Here is a 5,962-nt window from a genome sequence, read left to right as displayed (position 1 = left end):
ATTTTAGAAAAAAGCTACTTACAAAACCTTTAATAATTGAATCATGCGCTTACAGCCGAAAATATCTTTGTGGAGGGTTGCCATCTGTTTGAAAATTTTAGTTTAATGTAATTGATAAGAAAAATTAAATAATGCAATACATGTATCAAACTATAGAGATTTGGGAAAGTCTACTGCTGAAAATATTTTTGAGGAGGGTTGCCACCTGTTTAAAAATTTGTATTCAATTAAATTGATAAAATAAATTAAATATTATAATACGGGTATCAAACAGCACAAGAATACGTCCTAAGACGCAGTGAAGCACGCAGGTATTTACTAGCATTGTAATAAAGCTGGTTTTTGCTTTGGTTAAATTTCCTTCCCATCATTTCATTCATGCTTTTTTTAGCATGTTCGACAAGAGTTTGCGTTGGTTTACAATTTTATCATTTCTTGTGCTGTTAATTAAATAGCTATTATAACTTGTAATCAGTAAAATAGCACGTGCCTGAAGAGAATAAAGCTGTATGTGCAAACATTTAATCAACGCTGTGATATCAGAAAGAGGCGCCGACAAGAAATGTTGCCACTTTAACACCATTCCCCAAAAAGATTCGAGGTCTTAATCAAAATGGAAAAAATTAGCCAGGGCCCTTCTTCTAAGATCTTCTACAAGTTTTTGAAATTGTGAATTAGTTTGTACTTTTAAAATAATTATATTTTATATTGGAGACCTTTCAAGCATGCAGCGTATTTATTATTGTTTGCGAAAATACTATTTTATTTTATCCACTTGTTAAGCAATATTTACGTAGGCCAGGGAATCACCCCACCATTTCAAGGTCACAAGTACGGTGATTAATTCGCCCTCAAATGGATTTTGAATTGTTTCGATTGCGTTATTAGTGCGGCGAGTAATATTGTCATTCTAGTACATGAATATATGCACACTATAGTGTGCTATTTTTAGAGCACGCTACACAAGATAAGACGTTTCTGGTATAAATTATTAAAATCTTGCAATTGTAAAATGCACTTTATTTTGCTTATAGCAAAGCTAAGTTAATACATACATACATACATATGTACACACTTGTTTATGATTATTTTTCCAACATTTCATAGTTAATTAGGAGGGCAAAATATTTACCCTCCAAAGGCATTCAGTGAATTGTAGCAAATTTCGCCACTTGTTCTTTCATGTGTAATTTATAACGTTGTGTGAAAATGTAAATATTTGCACGACACAACAAAACAACTTGTTCGTTCATTCAGCCTTTGACGTTTACATAACTGGTGTGAGATTAGAAACACAACCTACATATAAGAAAACAACGACGCCAGCAAAGAAAAAAAAAACACTCAGTCCCCTCATTCAATAGACGTCCATTTCATAAGTCTATGCATACCTCATACCTTGTGCCCGCTCTCATTCATATGTACATGCATACGTCTTGTATATTGTGATTGCCGGTAGGTTGGCTTAGACTTATCAGTTCAATGAACGGCGCCACCCCGCCAGGTTCTTATGGGGTGGAGCACGGAATTGCACGCAAATTTGATTTGCGTTCCGCTATTTCTTTAGTGTTGATTTGTTTTGACTGCTTTAAATTTCTATATTTGTTCGATTTCTAGCATTTGGCTAATTTTGCTGGCTTCTAAATAAACTTATAGCGCCAAAACAAAAAAAAAAGTAAAATAAGATATTTAATTATATTTCATGTCACGCGGCGCAAATTCTTTTGCGTAGTTCTTACTATTTTTAATCTGGCGTTAACGCAATGGCTAAGTGCATGTATATGTAAATACGTAGTACATGTGTATGTATGTACTTATATAGGTTTTTTTTAATACTTTTCGAATGACCACCTGTCGGGCATAATGCCAGTTTTGCTCTCTTTTACGCTTTGATTTTGTTTATTTTTTTAAATGCAATTTTACTATAATTAAATTTTGTCAAATTGGCCTTGTTTGTGTTTTAGAAAATTCGTATTTATGGCCACAGGCAAAAAAAAATGGAATCGTGATGGGTGGATAGTTTTAAATTGACCTTTAAAATGCGCCTTAAACATTTTACTGGAAATTCCAGTTTAATAGTTGAAAATATTTTCATGCGTACTGCAATTTACAAACCGATATGTATTACGCCATTTCCTTATCAGTCACTTCAATTCTTTTCCTGATACCCAAGCATGTTACCGAATTCGATTTATGTATCTTATCTCTTCTTATAAATGAATTTCTGTAATTTGGTTTGTTTTTATTTTTTAATAGAGTTAATATAAATATATTTAGGGCAGTTTGCACAGTGGAGAATTAACTCTCATTCACGCACTTAACTTCCGAACGAGAGTTTAATTGTTGATTACTGGGACAGTTATCTTCACTATACATCAAAGCGAGCAGCTGGGTCAAAATTTCATCATCAGTTTAATTCTCTTTGAAAACGACCCTTAGCACCATAGGCGAAAGCGACATATGCGTATCGTTGTTGTTGTTGTAACAGCATACAAATTCCCCAAAGAGTTTTTGGGTAGTATTGCTGGAGTGACGACAGTCCTTGGCCAGATATAATTCTGGGTTGTTGTTGTAGCAGCATACAAATTCCCCAAAGACTTTTTGGGGAGTGTTGCTGGAGTGACAGTCCTTGGCCAGATATAAATCTGGGTCGTTCCGGTTACGTAGATCCGACTGTCGTGGGAACGATAATTCTGGGTCGTTCCGGTTACGTAAACCCGACTGTCGTGGGAACGTATGCGTTTCGTAGTTAGTCCGGGCACACAAACTTAGATAAAGTGTTGATTTTTTTTTAATTTTGACTATGGTCAAAATTTAATAAAGCTGTATTTGGATTCTGGGAGCAGCAGAGAGAGATTTTTGAGCAGCAGAAGAGATAGTCAGTCTCACGAAAGTGCTTTTCTATTTCCCACGAAGCATTAGTTATTAGAATTATTATATGTACATATTTTTATATGTACGGTTTAGTTTTAATTATATTAATATTTTTAGTTTTAATTTTAATTTTCTAATAACGGAAATCATTAACATTTTCTTCTACCTTCTGAAATTTCAGTCTTCATCCCAGTCTGCCAGCAGTGTCTTCACAACAGCCACACCGGACCGTGTTGTGTCACGCTCTGCTACAATGATGGCCGTCTTTGGAATTGCGATCTCCTCATTTAGTCTTAAGCAGATGTTGGCCAGCAGTGGTGCTAATAAGTCTTCCGAGGCTGCCCTTACTCTACGCAAACTTTAAATGAAAATATGCATAAGATGGCACTTCGTTTAAAAATTATTATCAATTTGATGCAAAAGCGAAAGAGATACGGAGGGGATTGATGTATAGAAGAGAGGCAAACAATAATAGTTTCGAGTGATGTGAAGCGAGAATGCGTGAAAGGATGTACGATTAACATCTTACACGTACGAATATTGAATTGGAGGCATGAAATTGGTGAAATAATGGATGTGGATAAAGAAATACACAGGGACATCAACTCAAGGCCAAACTGCAGTGCAGTAATAAGCAAAATGAACATTTGAAAATAGCAAAAAAAAAATATAAAATTTTAAGTGTTTAAGTTGTGCAAAATTATCAATTCTTGAGATGCAGATGCTGGTTGAAAATTTTATATAATTGTGGTAACAGCAGCGAATTTACATGAGAGTGCATGTTTAGGCAAACGTTTTACAACGTTTATAATAACGCTAGGTTATACCTATGTATGTATACTATATAATATTCATCGTTTTAACTATTCAGCTATGATTAATTTTTGAATTATAGTCGCTTAGTATTCATCGTAATCATCTATGCGTACAACGTCCTTAAAATCAATTAGTTTCTAGTTGTATATAATTTCTAAATGTTAATGCACTACACATACATACATACATACATTTAATTTTATAGTATAATCTAGTTGTAGGTGATATTTTTGACGCGATTGGCGAACACGATCAAAATTCAAAATTTTACTTTAACGCATTATATGGACCACATACATTAATTTTGCACGCACTCTCCAAGTACATTTGCCGCACCGCACTTATCGAATTGAAAGCAGCAATTGCCTGTAAATTTCATCAATGGAAATACTTATAACAACATAGCACGCCATAAAGTAAACGCCAATAAAACCAATAAACTCTCAAGTGATGTTTCCAAGATTAGTATAATTAACTAAATTAAATGTTAATTGTACATGCAAGATTGGAAATTTAAAAATTTGTTAAAAATGTTATGTGTCGTCGCGGCAAGTGAAATTTGTACGGTAGCAAGTTTTTATGCTATTTGACACTCATAAACTATGTGATACTACTGCAATCGTCTTGCGGCTTCACGCATGGCAAAAATACATTTATATAATAAAAAGCCAGCACATGTCCAAAAGCTGAGGCAAATACATGTATATTTTGTAAATTTAATTTATTTTGTTTTATTACAATTGCACTCAAGCACATGCTACATATTTGTATAGCTTCAGCCGTATACGTGCAAATATATATTTTTATGTTTTTTTAACGATTATATATTTTTTCTTTAACAAAAGAATATAATATGTTACGAATGTCTAACAAACCTGTTTTAAAAGAGATAGAAAAGGCGATTTATAAATTGCAGAATTTTGCAAATTTTCGCGACGTAGAACGAGCGTATTCTAAAAATAATTGCAATAAACTGTAGTTATATTGATGATGATAACTTGAACGAAATACATAATATACATATTTTTGTTTAAAGTTGCTTAAAATGTGTCTTTTTACTGAAAGCTATTCTGAAATGGGCATTGGGAATATGGTATTAGAGAACCTGTCAAACTGGATCATGAATAAGTGCGAACTTGAATTTGTGGTTTATGTTTCCATAAATTTTAATTTCACATTTTCAAGTCTGAAACGATATTAACAAACAATTAATTCAGTATTGTGCTCTAATCTTTATTGGAACTCTTTTAAGAGATGGATGAGTTTCCTATATTTTTTTAGCTACGTGGTTTTATGTTTCCTATACATGTGTTCGTTGGCTAGAGGTGAAAATATGAGGTCTTTACCCTTTATATTAGAACGGCTGCAGTTAACGTAAAATTAAATCGCAAGTGCAGTTCTTTCCCAGTGTTCTTGTTTATCAAATAATGTAACTTCCGCTTCCTTTTATACAGTCAAAACCAGCTGTTTTATATGCCACAAATCACATTCACTTTAGCAGGTACTCGAACCAATCGCAGTTTCCTTTTCACAGCTTTAGCTTTGTTCCCTACGCTTTCCGGGCTGCTCCGGTAATTAGAGCGTAAAAATAAGTTACTCTCTCACAAGTGTCAAAAATGTGAAAAACCACATTTCGTGCCCGGAATCAACATATCAGCTCTAAATAATGATTTTACGTGTATTTATCTTATATGGCTAATAAAATTACAAAATACATAACTTCATTTTCTGAAAATTCTGTGATATTTTCCAAGTTTGTGTTTATAAAATTTGCTTTCGGATTTAAACAACAACAGCTGTTATTTCAAAATGCCTTTTTGCACATTTGTGCCCGGAAAAAGGTCCGGGCTGTTTCGTGCACAAAGAAGAAGAAATTTACGATCCAAAAGTGGAACGTATTCGCTCTCTACCAATTTTTCTAGCGTGAGGAACGCTTTCTGGGCTCGCGTGGAACAAACCTAGTTTGTTCCGCAGGTCGACGTTTTTTATTTTCTTCCATTTCATTATGCAGCCAGATCTTTATTTTAGAAAGACAATAAGATATTTGCTGCAGATTTTGTTTTATTTAACGATTTATTAATATGGATTTATTTCTTTAATTTTGGAAATATACTTGAAATTGAAGATCAGTCGAAAAAGGAATATTATTATATAATACTACATATAAGGTTCTTTCCCTAACAATCCGGACCGGATCCGGTAGAATAAGCGAAAAGTTTGCTATCACCAAAGAACGTAAATGTATAAGAAGCGACAACTCGTTAAAGTCGGC

The 5,962-nt window shown here is 33.6% G+C and overlaps 1 protein-coding gene across 1 annotated transcript in view; it reads right to left on the bottom strand.

The window, feature by feature from the left end:
- The window catches only part of LOC118743343 (dymeclin), a gene marked incomplete in the record, with an annotated part of 8,774 nt that overhangs the window by 2,460 nt on the left and 352 nt on the right, over positions 1–5,962 (bottom strand).

Source organism: Rhagoletis pomonella, unplaced genomic scaffold, assembly GCF_013731165.1.
Source record: "Rhagoletis pomonella isolate Grant_MI unplaced genomic scaffold, Rhpom_1.0 Rhpom_scaffold_00007, whole genome shotgun sequence".
NCBI lineage: Eukaryota > Metazoa > Arthropoda > Insecta > Diptera > Tephritidae > Rhagoletis > Rhagoletis pomonella.
Note: the sequence above shows the minus strand (reverse complement) of the source record. Positions and strands in the feature narration are given on the sequence as shown.